The 14,402-nt window shown below is 39.7% G+C and overlaps 1 long non-coding RNA gene across 1 annotated transcript in view; it reads right to left on the bottom strand.

The window, feature by feature from the left end:
- Window positions 1-14,402, bottom strand: part of LOC308059806 — a 97,598-nt gene extending 83,196 nt beyond the window's left edge. Inside the window, exon 1 of the long non-coding RNA XR_013926405.1 lies at window positions 1-14,402. This exon is cut by the window's left edge and continues 33,352 nt beyond it. This is a non-coding gene — a long non-coding RNA (uncharacterized lncRNA).

Genomic DNA, 14,402 nt, shown 5'->3' with positions numbered 1-14,402 from the left:
CAGACAAACCACTTGAAGATTACGTATCTTGCAGATAAGTGTACATTAGTTTTCAGATACTGTACTTTACACGAAAATAAAATGGGACGTTAATCACTAATTCACTGATGAATATAATGTGTTCATGTTTTAATGAGCCGGATGAAAATTTTACTTCCTTTACAGTTCTGCTTTGCAAAGCGCTTCCCAAATAATTAATTTCAAGCAACTTACTTTATTCTACCAATATCTTCCTGACTACCTAGCACTGCTCATATACTCAATTTCCAGAGCATTTCACCTCAAAATGAGATGAACAGAAGTGTGACTCATGGACACCTAGGAGCACTGAACCATTTGGCACTTCCTTCATCACAAAGCACAATCGCTGTACTGGAGACCTCTCATATTATTTCACGTGGTTCACACCCTAGAGAATTCTTTTTTTTTTTTTTTTTCCCCCACCAAACAAAAGTAACAAAAATAACATAATAGAAAGTATCGTTTATTCAGTGGTTTACATCTTTAAATATTCTACAAGCATTAATCTTCACAAAATCCTTTACAGTTAGAAAGTACATACTTGCAGCACTTGCCTTAAAATTGAAGAAAATAGCCCTATCAATCTTAGATACACATATGCCTCCACAATTTATAAGGTATTTTCTTCATTTTATATGTGAGGAAGAAATACCATATTAGCCTCTTTTTCCTGCAAAGCACTGAGACACGAGGTCTAGAATTCAGCACATTCCAGATTAGGAACCAAGTGAGTCTGTGCTCCCTGTCTAAAATAGAGATAAAATGGCCAGTCCAGAAGACGGTTCACATCTTCAGTTAACTGACCTGTATTCTGGAATGGTTATCACCCTTTGCTGATTTTAGCAATAACTTATGGTAACTAAGGTCCTTAGGTTAACTGTTCAAGATCATAGTGGATGAATCAAAGCCTACCTACGGTGCCATACCAGAGCATATGGCAGAAGAGGAAAATATGATCTAGCATCTTTCAGGATGTAACATAGCCCACCTCACCTTCAAAATGGACTTTACAAAGGCATCACGGAAAGTGGTCACTTATACCTCTTCTGAAAACCTTGACTTATTCACTAAAGCACAAAGAGCAAAAGACTGTTGCAGCCAGGACTGGACTGCGGGCAGCCTCACCCGCACAGTTTGCCTATCCTTCAGACACCAAAGCAATATTAATCCAGGGCACTCAACGTTAAGGAGCTCCTTACACATACCACCTGCTTTGCAAAGGCTTCTGATGCCTGTTCAGTATATTTTTGACCATGGAAATGGTAACAACAATAACTACTCAACCCATGCATAAGTACTTGCCATGTGATGAATACAGGTACTCATATCTGAATGGGTCAGATGAAAATACCCTGATATTTCTCACTTGCTATGACTGCCACCCATTTAAAACATTTTAAGTTACATTAGTGAACAGGGTAGGCCCTTAAAGACTGATACATAAACGGCATACATAACTTGATCAAAAAGAGACATGCAACTAACAGGTTATATAAAAGACAACAGTGCCAATCTTTGTAATGCATAAGTAAAGAAATCTCAGGGGACAGACCAGCCGGAGAGGATCAGATACTGTTCTCAATTACATAGATATCAATCTGAGGTAAGTGCTGCTGACATCGGTTTCAAACACACATGTTTTCATTGAGATCAAAATCTGGCTAGTGTCTCAACTTTTTGTAGATCTGATATTCTGCCTGCACTATATTCCCAGGCAATTTGAATGAATAGCTGTTTCAGGCATTCATCTCAGCCTGACCATAAGTGAAAAGTCTTGACAACACAAGTATGTGTCACATGTAAGCCATAAGAAGTCCTATTAAGCTAAACTTTAAGGTGAAGTAAAAAACAGAAAATTATACCAGGAAAAAGAATGAAAGTGCTATCATGGTGATAATCAAATACTGTACCAACCCCAAGACTTTTTATCACTGTATGAAAAAACTCCCTTACTTGAAAGGGCTGATCGGTAGAGAAGTATAGGATAGCAATGATTAGCCCAACCTTTGGTCTGCAGCCCCTAGCAACATATGGCTGAAGCAAACTGAACTGAAGATGAATTTTTAAAGATTATCACCAAAGGCACCTCATAAATAAAAAGAAAGTGGAAACTACAGAGGCTGTAGTTCTGCTGCTAATGCTGTGGTTCCTGAGGTGGCCTCATTTTTTTTCCTCTTATACAGTATGAAACCATTAAGCATCATTATCAAAGATATTTGTAGCTGCTTCTTTTTTTTTTTTTTAATTAAGAGACCCAAGATCAAACAAAAACATTTCCCAAGGAGACAATAGAGATGTATGGTCCTATTTACAGCCATACTTTGAGTAGATTATGTTACACAGTGCTCAGTGTGCCTCTTAAGAAAAAAAATTCTTGAGAGGGCCTGAAGAGAAAACACAAAAATGAATGAGGATGCAAGATCCAGAGAGCATCTGCCTTCAGCAGCATTCATGGGGCAGGCAGATAGCAAGTAAGGTTCCCCAGATACTATTTGCATTTCAGTGGTATTGCAGGTGCTACCACTGTGGTAATGCACAAGTTTGTCTGAAAGATGATGAACAGATCACTTGATGACTCTTCTGCAAGTTTTCAGATACCACAGGTAAAATGAACATAGAACTTAAGAGATTTTTAGGTCCCAGTAGTGCAAATGCAAAGCCTAGCACACCTGACAAGCAGGGACTGTCCCTTTTCTTACAGGCTTGTGGTATGCCTGGCACAAAGAGGACAGATGGCTCCCGTGTGCTTTTAGATCATAACACAACTCTTAAGTGTAAACAAGAGCCATGCAACACAACCCCACCACACCAAGAGTGCACTTCTTGTTTCACGGTACGATTTCATGTTTTATGGAGCTTTGTTTCTGGCTCCACTATAAGGGGTACAGTGAGTTTTGTGCTTAAAACAGAAATTCCAGACCTTTGCAATGCATCTAGGCATTCTTTTATCTAGTTTTAAAGCATTTCTACTGAGTAATTGAAGTTAAAATGCATATTCTGAGAATACAAAGTAAATATCACCTAAATATAAAATTAGTTTGGAAATGGTTCCTTTAAGACCTTAACAAATCTCTTAGGTAATTTGTATTTACCTTAAATTATCCAAATGCAAAGATTTAAGTTCTCCTTGGCACGTATCAAAACCAGCTCCAGTGGAGTAGATTGGCATTTAAATAGGCGGTCTTTTGACAACCTAAGAAAAGAAAATTGGTTTAAAAATCACTGAGATATTTAACTCATACGATCATCTCAACAAACATAGTGGTTACAAGCTACTTGTACTTTATTTTTCGGTGCACAAAAGGTAAACCTGGGCTAAAACTACAGAAAATGCAAGTTCTCAGAAGTCAGAATTTGGGCAGCTCTTCAGTAAATGAATACATAGATACATGTGAATGTGTATAATGTGTAAATAGGTACAACGGTTGGAACTGGAAAATACTGAAGATTTGTTTCTAATACTAATTAATATGATTTCAATACAACACAATTTCCATACAAAGCTAAGATCCTTTTAGCTAAGATTCACTAAAATAATTTGAATCACTTACAATTTTATTTACCATGATTTTGTACAAGTGCTTTTTCCTCCCATTAGTCTCAGGGAATATTTACCAAAGATATTTTACAATCTCTGCTTCCTACTCCTCATTATCTTGGGGTAGGATAGCTACTGCCCTGTTCCTTCCCACTCAGACTGGTACGAAGTAATGTCCATGCTGAAAAAGGGCCAATACTTTGCAAATTTCTTCTAAGGAGATAATTGTATTCCTTCTTCTGTCTACTGAGAACAAAACCTTCAGTTTTGAAGTAGGACAGCAAAAGGAATCATCAGGCATAAATATTTCTTTGCTTATTTTTAATCTATAATACTTTTTTTTTTTATCAAATCTATTCTCCAGAGATGGTAGGAAGCAAAGGGCAACAGGGGGTGCACAAGTGTGCTGGGAAACGTACAAGAAAGAAGGTGAAGCAAAGAGAACCCTTTATTCGTTCCAGCATCCTCACCTTTCTCTGATGAGAAAAAAAAGTAAATGCAGCTTAACTGCAGAGTTATGATGTGTGTTTTGTACAGCTCTTGAACAGCAGAAAACAGACAACAAAATAAATTTCAGACAAATCTGATCCACCTGCATATTATTACTTACATCACGTGTTAGCATTTTCCTTGTTTTGCATTGATTAGTGTAATATCCTTCACTTAAAAATCAAAATCAAGTGGAAACACGGTGATTCCCAACAGGAAGGTTTTTTTATTTTTTTTTTATTGGAATCTGTGTCTAAGAGCTCCACAAGAGACACACTTAATTCAGGAAACTACAGGAGAAGAGATACAGCACTTGTTTTTTTCCAGTGGAGGGGGAGGAGCGGGGGAGAGAGAGACATATTCACTATAACCATGGAGGAGAGATTAGAACAGTCCCTATGGCCTCCTTCCCCACTTTCTTTGTCACCGAAAATAAACCGCTTTTATTTCCACAACAATCTCTCACTTACTACTTGGTGGTTCAGAGGAAAAAAACACAACAATTTCAAACGAGATACCTGTCTGAGATTTGTGGGCACTGGCACAGCAGAGTTTGCACACATTTCTGAGTCTCTGAGGTACTGATTCTCATACTGATTAATCCATAAAGTTTGCATTAATCAACATTTCTCCAGCTGTATGCTGGCACCAGCTAACACTGGAGAAGCTACACTAGAATTCAGGAAAGCTCTAATAAGTAACAGTTCACGTGGAATTCACATGTGAGGTCCTTACCCCAGCCAGCCAGCTGATTTCAAATTCTGCTTGCAGATACGTAAACTAAATTCTGTATCATGAGTGCTGGGTAATTTCTTCTAATGATGGTCAGAAAAAAATTCTCCAAAAGAGGAAGGAATAAAATATTTCCTTTTCAAACATTTTCATTGCATCTTGTTTCTAATTAGAATGCATGTTTTATTATGGAAAATGCACTAAAATAGTAGGTCATGATCAAAAATAACCTTTAGTTTATGGAGACCCAGTCATCAGCACTTCCTTAGATATTTAAGCTTTCCCTCTCTGTTTGTTGTAGGGAAGACAGAGACTCTGAAGTGAGCTTCTCCATTACTGTATCATGAAACAGAGCATCTTGCACTGCACCAGCTAATGTCTGAATTTCCCTTAGCAACTCTCCCCCTCAATAAATCCAACTTCTGCTTCTGATCAGTGCTTTCACCTTGTGCTTCGGAGCAGCTGATCATGACTACACCCATCAGCTGCATCACAGAGATTGCCTGTTTAACTTACTACATTCAAAACACACTACACAGGGCACTTTCCCGGGTTACAATTGTGGACAGTGTTCATGTTTAATGAATAGATAAACAAACAAAATTATTTCCCAGAAATTGGAGAAGTTTTGTGGATGTGACAAATAAGAAAATAAATGTTTTAGACCAAACCAGATGTGTACATTTATATCTGCCAAGCCAAAATGTAACATCAGAAAAAGAAAAAAATAATCAGATCAATAATGACTAGAAAGCTTGGAATGGGAAGAGCAGGGGAGGAAGAGTAGAATCAAAATTTTCAAAAACAGCTTGACTATCCACTCAGAGCTTCAATAAGAACAGTGAGCTCTTTGTTCTGCAGCTTTCTGTCTGTGGGGCTGATACACTTGCCCGTGCACAGGCACCCAGTGCCCTTTCAGATGCTTTAGGGCTTTCAGCTCAGCCTCCAGTCGGAAGGTGTCCCATTGGTCTTGTGCCATAATCGCCAGTTCTGCACAGATATCTTGGATATTCTGAGGGCATCGCATACAGCCCCACAGACTTCTATGCAGGCAATGAACTGCAGCTGATGTGTCAAATTCTACAGTGCCACACTCACAGTTCTGTGCCAGGGTGACCAAAATGGGTCTAAATAACCTGCCCTTGGGAGCCAAGAACTGTGAGCAGCTCAAACAGTTAATTGTTCTCAGTGACTGGAATAAATTAAGTGCTCTTACTCCTTGTGCTGAATTCTTTGACTGAAAACCGTAAAAACTATTACATATTGCCTTAGGCAAGCCTGAGTCTGTTTAAGTCTTCATAGGAGTCTTCAAATTCTCAAAATACAGCAATAAGATTCAAGCTCCTTCTTGCTCAATTCAAAGATTTTTTTCTAAAATCAGATTGTTTATTTTAACAAGTCTAGTGAGAAGCAGGTTCAGAAAATCAATATTGATTCATTCTGTAGAAGTTCACAATAGTCATAAATTAACAGTTTTATTAGGAAAGTAGAGTTAGATTTTAATGCATGAGGGTGCTGAGGAGGCTGTCAAATGGAAATGATAAAACTTTAATATCTACTTGTGGAGAAACATAGTGCACTGTAAACTTACCCAAAAAAATAAGCTGTCTCTCTCAGTTACTGAATATTTGTAGTATGAAGCCTTTTCATCCTAACACCATAGGGGAAAAAAAAAAAAAAAAAAAAAAAAAAACAAAGGAGAAAATAGAAGAGTGACCTAGCCTCCTGCTGGCATTTTCCTGTTGACACTAACCCGGGATATCATTACACAGCTACCTCAAAGGCAACCAGGGAAAATACATCACTCTGCATTTCTGCGCAGTGTTCCTCTTCGGCACGGACTCTGGGTTTCTCTTTAACTCAACGAGCTTTTCCATGGGCTTCTGCAAAGCGGCCATTTCCAAAGCAGGGAACTTGCATGATTATGAATCATCTTGCTGTAAATTGGGTATAAGCTCACTTTTCCCTTTTGCAAAGTGTTTTGAAATCTACCAGCCGTAAGATATGCTTTTTGAAGAGTTTTCTCCTTTCAGGAATGCTGAAGCTGGGTAGCCCCAGCAGAAACAGTGCAAATCCTGGAATGCACTCAGCCTTGTGCACCTCTCTTTAGCTTCTGAATTTTCTTCATTAACACAAAACTCCCAAGTAGCTGTCAACAGGCCATATATATTGTTTATGATGGATAATGTTAAAAGACCTGCTTGATTTTGATCAATCTCTTACCTCTAGCTGAATATTGACTCTGTTCAGATTTCAAAAACAATGAGCACAGAACTGCATGACTATCATTGAGGTACAGATTCTATTAATTTTATTTTCAGTATACTTAGTACTAACAAAGGATGCTGGAAGAGTCTCTAGCAGTGCAAAAAACTTGTCCTGCTAAAAACCATGCACCAGAAAAACAACAACACTCTAAATTTTAGAAGTCAGTTTGACATATTGGATGAAGTTATAATGGCTCTGCCATCTCCATTCTTTCCTCCTATGTGTTTTGGTACAAGTAAATAAAAGACATGAAATCAGTGTCAAGGATTGAATAAAACTATGTACTTAGCAGGTGCAAAATAAATTCTTAAATGAGAATAAAACTTTTTTTTTTAAAGTTAGGGCCCCTGTGTTGTTGTAAGTGCCACTTTTCCATTTAGAAAATAAGAAAATTGGGTTATGCGAATAAATTGCAGAAATTTTGTTCCTTTGAAAGCAACAACTAAGCAGTACACACTACCTGAGACCTCTCCATGCTAACTGAAAATAACAGGTAGAAAATTATATGATTTTAATTGGGAAGTAACAACAGCTTCATATGAGATATTAGAAAGATAAGCAGAAGGCCTATGAAAGCCTAAGCTTTCCAGTTAAATATTAATTTAAAATACACTGTATGTCTACATTATGAAAAATAAATCATTATTTTTGTTTAAGGAGACAAAAACCCACCATATGATTAAGAGTATCAAAAAAATCCAACTAACAAGAAAAATGACAGGTGTGCACTCCTAATGAGGCATTTTGGGTTAAGTTGTACGAAATAGAAGTCATTGCAAATGCAAAGGTAGACTTTACTTGACTGGTCATAGCTGTCAGTTATGAGACTGCAGAGAAATGTAGAATTGTCTGTCAGAGACTGCAGAGAATTGTTTATTTTGCTCAATAAACCATTTTATATGCATGGTATCACACACTACAGACTATGCATTCATCTGCCCGCACACTCCCAGCTCTCACAAAGTAATTTAACAGGATGCTGCCAACTTGAAGTATTAAGAATCTGAAGTCCTGCTTTCACCCCCCCACCCCCCACTGCCACCCCAAAAAAAAGAAAAAACACAACAAAACCCCACAAAAATACACAGCTTAGTTCTAAAAAATACTTTCAAGTGTAACACCTGCTCCTGTCGATTTTTTCTGATTCTGTAAACATATTTTCCAATCAAAGAAAAATTTCTTGCTCTTATTGCTGCGAGAAAATCCCACCCACTGCAACACTGGTTGCATTAGCAAAGGGCAAAGTAGAAAGAATTAGCCTCTTTTATTTTATGCTTGTTCCTTGTAATAAAAAGCTTGCTATTTATAGAAAATACAGCTAAATATTTAGAAAGAAATGTGTTTTTTCCTATGTGCAACTGTTCTTTAAACAACCTACTCTGTGGCCCCAGCCTGCAAACATATGCATGGGTTTGCCAAGCTCTAAAGCACAGTAGGAGTATCAGTAATGCTGTCAATTCAGGGGCCGTTCCTTCTGCTGAATGCACCTAATAAAATCACTCTACATTTTTTTAAATAGGGTTTGCTAATCCAATGATGTTCACAACTGCATAAATTCAAGCCGCAGTTGGAGAACACAGAAAGAGCTGTCTGGATGTTTAGACTGAGCAAAGGAAAAAACATACCAGCTTTATGACATTTCAACATCCCATAGGAGCTAAAAGCAGGTAAGCTCTGACATTGCAGGTAATTGCACTCTGTATATAAGGGACCAACCGAATCTCCATGAGCAGGATCTATAGAATTCTATAAAAATTTCTTGACTATCTATATTCTGTACAAGATTTGCTCTGCTAAAAATGAAGGAAAACAGAATCTTGGCATGCCATTTGCTCACTATACAACAATGTATAACAATTATAAATAAAAAATAAAATATATCAAGTTTTCACATAAAAATTAACAGAATTCAACACATACATGCCTCGTTAAATGCACAGATCAGTCCGAGATATTACAGTTTAAAACCACGTACGAAACAAATTATGGTTTTGTAAGAACTACTTTTTGGGTTAAGTTAAGCTTCTAACAACCATTCTGTAAATTTCTTTCTTACTATTATTACCACTTTATTGGCCATTTTTTGCTGTGGCCCAAAAAATTTTAATCACCTCAGATTCATATTTCACACTTAGCTAATTTGGAATATCTCCTAAAAAATTCACAGATGTGAGCAGCATTCAGGAACAGACATTTTTATAGGTGTTCTCAAGCCTCCCACCAGCCAGCCACCAGGTCAGCCACTCCATCACCACCCACCCTTCAACTCTTCCTTTCTCATGAGAATCAAGTGGCATGTCTATGAAAACACAGCAGTTGTGAACTTGGACAAACATAACATTATAATCTTTTTCTTTTTCATCTATTGCCATCTACAACTAGAAACACTGTGCAGAGTCAGCAGGGGAGATGCTGCAGCCCCAGGGGCTGCTATCAGGACCCTGGTATCTAATTGCCAAAACCAGTGATTTGAAGAATGCTGACTGCACCCACGGTGCTGACCCACATCCCTGGCTCCTCTCTCCCCTGTAGGACAGCCCACGTGGCACATACAGAACAACTGAGGGATCTGGCCCAGCCAGCATTGATTTCTGAAAGGCGGGTTCTGCTTGACAAACCTGATCTCCTTCTGTGACAAGGCAACCTGCGCTGGTGGCCGGTCACACGAGGTGTCCCCAGGGCTCCGTGCTGGGGCCCGTTCAGTGTCTTTATGGAGGGCCTGGCTGAGGAGATGGAGCGCAGCCTCAGCCAGTTTGCAGATGTCCCCCAGCTGGGCGGGAGTGTTGGTCGGCCTGAGGGCAGGAGGCTCTGCAGAGGGTCTGGGCAGGCTGCACCGATGGGCCGAGGCCACTGTACGAGGTTCCACCAGGCTCAGTGCCGGGCCCTGCCCTTGGGTCACAGCAACCCCCCGCAGCGCTACAGGCTGGGGGAGAGCGGCTGGGCAGGGCCTGGGGGGAAAGGGCCTGGGGGTGCTGGCTGGCAGCCGGCTGGGCAGGAGCCAGCAGGGTGCCCAGGTGGCCAGGAAGGCCGGCAGCGTCCTGGCTGGTGTCTGAAACGGTGTGGCCAGCGGGGCAAGGGCAGTGACCGTCCCCCTGCGCTCGGCACTGGTGAGGCCGCACCTCAGGTACCGAGTTCAGGTTTGGGCCCCTCGCTGCAAGAGGGACAGGGAGGTGCTGGAGCGTGTCCAGGGACGGGCAGTGAAGCTGGTGAGGGGTCTGGAGCACAAGTCTGATGAGAAATGGCTGAGGGAACTGGGGTGTTCAGTCTAGTGAGGAGACGCAAGAGAAATCTCATTGCTTTCTACAACTCCCTGAGAGGAGGCTGTAGGCAGGTGGGGGTCGGTCTCTTCTCCCAGGTAACAAGCAACAGGACAAGAGGAAACTGCCTCAATTGCACCAGGGGAGGTTTAAGTTGGGTATTAGGAAAAAAAATCTTCACTGAAAGTGTGGTGAAGCACTGGCACAGGCTGCCCAGGGATCACCATCCCTGGAGGTGTTAAACACGTAGATGCAGCGCTTAGGGATATGGTTTAGTGGTGGACTTGGCAGTCCTGGATTAATGGCTGAACTTGATCTCAAAGGCCTTTTCCAACCTAAATGTTTCTATGGCTCTTTCTCTTCCTGCTCCCAAGACGAAATCTGCAGTAGAAAATACCACCACTACGTATAAAAGACATAAACACTACAAATGTCACTAATGGTTCTGACTGCAAACCTAAAAGGATGTATTCTGTAAATATGAAATGATCAGTTTAGCTTCCACAACCCCAAAAGCAGCCATCCTTCACAAAGCCAGATCTCCATATGTTAATTTACTATTGGATCGAGCAATTGTTATCGCTATGTGATCTTCTCTCTAAAATTGCCTAAAAATACAAATCTGATTGCAGGAGATGCCAGAACCTATATTTCACAGACATCTTTAAGACACCTGAAAATTAAATTATTGATCTTCATAATAATCTTAGTTTACTGTAATTTGAAGTCATAAATTATTCTTTGCTTAATACGATAACTGTAGCCAGAACGTATAGTCAGTTAAGTCTAGCTAAACATTAATTCAAAGAGAAAATGAGAGCTACAGTTAACAAGTACCTTCAATTCATGACATAATGAACAATAATATAGTACTTCTCTATTTACCAGACTATTGTCAAAACTGTCTCCTGTACACTCATTATTATCATTCAATCAGAAAATCATAGTGTACCAGCCTCTTACATTTAATGGCTAAGTGAATTCTTTATGGTTTTACACCTCATAATCTTCTCAAAAATGTCACCACACTGAAACTGTAAAGATGAAGGAAAGATAGGGAAAATTAACATGTAAGAGGTTTCTCTGGCTTGTATCAAGTAACTGTAAGCTCTAACTTCTTCAAGTAACTTATCAGGACAAAAAATTACACCTTTACTTGAACCTTGAACAGAGAAATCTTCAGTTTCTAAATCTGGTAGCCAGGATAATCATAGATCATAGATCCTGTGATTTACCTCATGCACCATCTGGTCTTTCTTTTCCCCCGATTTTCTTGACTAAGCTTTCCCCGGGCTCCTCAGAAGCTTCCCAGGTGTAGCCCTTCTTCAGGTCCCAGCCCTGTGCCCCCAGGGGGACCTGAGATGTTCATCATTACTATCAATCTCACCCACACCAAGCGCAGGGGATGGGGGACAAGGAAGGAAGATTACTCAAGAGAGATCTGTGGTGAATGTTACATGATTTCCTATCACCTGCCTTCTGACAAAGTTCTTGTTTGCCAGGCCTCTGTCAGATACTCTGTATTTATAGTCACAAGAGACATCCATCCTAACTCAGTTCTTAAGGCAAATTTAGAAGAAAACTTATGCCTGACATTTATTTATACATAATGTTAACATTTATGCCCTATCATTACTGTATTCTTTTTGAGCTGCTTTCTATTAAATCAGCAATACAAAATGCAGAGTTAGTTCTTTTAACCTAATTTAGTTTATGTGTTTTTCCCCTAAATTGAATATGTGACTGCAGACAATTTTCAGAATGGAAGTAAAGATTATACAATATAATTCATACTGCAGTAGCGAGTGCTAAAATCTGAAGATAAGCTATCCCTTCATCTTATGATTTGTGAAAACACTACATCATTTCAGACATATATTATGCCATCATCACAATGTTTCTTGCATGGAGTCTGTGTTATCATCATTCTAACCAGATCTAGCAAAGAGAAAAATCTTTTGGTAATCTGATTTTGTTCCCCAACACCAGAAATACATTAATAAAAACACCTGTCATGTCAGGATACTCTGGCATAATTCAAATAAAAAGTCCTCAGGTTTCTCCTGAAATAACATATTACCTTTACATATTGAAGTAGAGAGAGAATTTAACTTACTCCTAGCACTTTTCTAAACAGCACTTACAAGCAGTCGTTTTATGCTCAGAAACATCTTAAGATATGGTCCTATGTTGTAATTTCTCCAACACCAAAGCAATTTTAAGAAAACACCTGCTCTCTCCAGGCCTGAATCATGCACCTGCCATTATGGAGTAAGACAACTTAATGCTGTGCGTTGTTTGTTTTTTAAATCGGATTTCTCTGAAGCATGACTGCACACAGAATTGCAGGGGCACAATTAAGGCACCGTCGAACCGGGGCAGGCAGGAAGGGGTTTGGATGGGTACACCTTTACTCCTGGAGAAGTTTGATTGTGGGCTGCACCCTTCATCAGCAAAAAACAGCCCTTCACAGATCTGTTGACTACAGTATACTAGGCGAGCATATAAAGCCCCAGTGGTGTTTTCAGAGGAGGCTCTATGTATGGGAGTGTGGGTACAAAGAACAGTGAAAACTGGACATGCAACATTTCAAGCCACCCTGGATATCCCAGCACCAGTGAGAAATACCCGCCCTATGTTTATGCAGGTAACTGAAGATCGCATTTATCTCATTTACTAAGCAAGGTATATAAAAAAGAAAGCAACCATGGACAGTGCAAAATGAGAACAAGGGAATATCCAGGACTGAGGCAGCCCATGTCAGCTGCAGGTAGAGAGGAAGCAGGAGAGGACTGCAGAGTCACAAATCTGAGTCAGAGCTGCTGGGGCAGCTGTTGCCATGAAGAGGAGAGGAGGAAGGGTGAACGACAGGCTTTAACTCCTTCTAGTAAGCTTTGGCAATTTCCCTGCAATATAGAAATGACTAAACTAATTTTTAAATGATCAGTCTAGCTTGTCAGCTCTATGTTCAGTAATGGCTAATTTATCCTACTTCTCAGCCTCTGTGATAACAGACATACCTAGAAGGCATGAACACACACAATTTTAAATATATTTCAATTAGATGTGAGGTACGACACAGTTTAAATAAAGCTTGACAGACTTAGAAACCACAGCACCATGAGGTTATAGTCCAAAATCCTACATGTCTAGTTATCACAGATCAACTAATAACAAAAAAAATCAAGGGTGTAAAACATTTAAATTTTTAAATATCATTTTATAATGGGTGGATTCCAGAGCTTTTTCTATGTTTTTTGCATATCCATATTGTCAGCTGGACTCTTTGCAACCACAAAAAGAAAGTATTGCTAATTAACCTGACTCTCACTCCAGACTCTTACCTAGACTCTCATCCTGATTTTAGGACGGTAATTTCAAGACTCTGACCAGAATCTAAATGTTGAAGGAGAATCTAAGGGTTGTATTTTCCTTTCCATAATAACAATGTTTCTGGTAATTTATTCATGGGAGAATTTCCTTACAAATAACCAGCTGCAGCACAGCCAGATGCCCAAGGTGGTAGCTAGGAAGTTAACATGCACAGATACTTTTGAAGGAACTTTACTGAGCAACTCAGACAATGAAATCAAAATACAACATTCACTTGAGACAGTATTTGAAGAGCTGCTCCTTTGTTAGCCATCAGAAGAAAGGTAAGAAGATAGATATGGTTTATGTGGTAAAGTTGCCATCTTTCTGTCCTGGTTTCAGCTAGGATAGAGTTACTTTTCTTCTTAGAACCTGGAACAGTGCTGTGTTTTGGAATTTAGTATGAGAATGATGATAACACACTGGTGTTTTAGTTATTGCTAAGTAGTGCTTACTCTAAATCAAGGATTTTTCAGTTTCCCATACCCTGCCAGTGAGCAGCTGCACAAGAATCTGGGAGGGAGCAGAGCCAGGACAGCTGACCCAAACTAGCCAAAGGGATATTCCATACCATAGAACATCACGGTCAGTATATAAACTGGGGGGAGCTGGCCCGGACCTGCCGATCGCTGCTCAGGGACTGGCTGGGCCTCGGTCAGCGGGTGGTGAGCGATTGTATTGTGCATCACTTGTTTTTCTTGGGTTTTGTTTCTCTCTCTCTTTTT

The sequence above is a fragment of the Falco punctatus genome (assembly GCF_963210335.1).
Source record: "Falco punctatus genome assembly, chromosome: 1".
Taxonomy (NCBI): Eukaryota; Metazoa; Chordata; class Aves; order Falconiformes; family Falconidae; genus Falco; species Falco punctatus.
The sequence above is the reverse complement of the archived record's forward strand: the minus strand, read 5'-3'. Positions and strand labels throughout refer to the sequence as shown.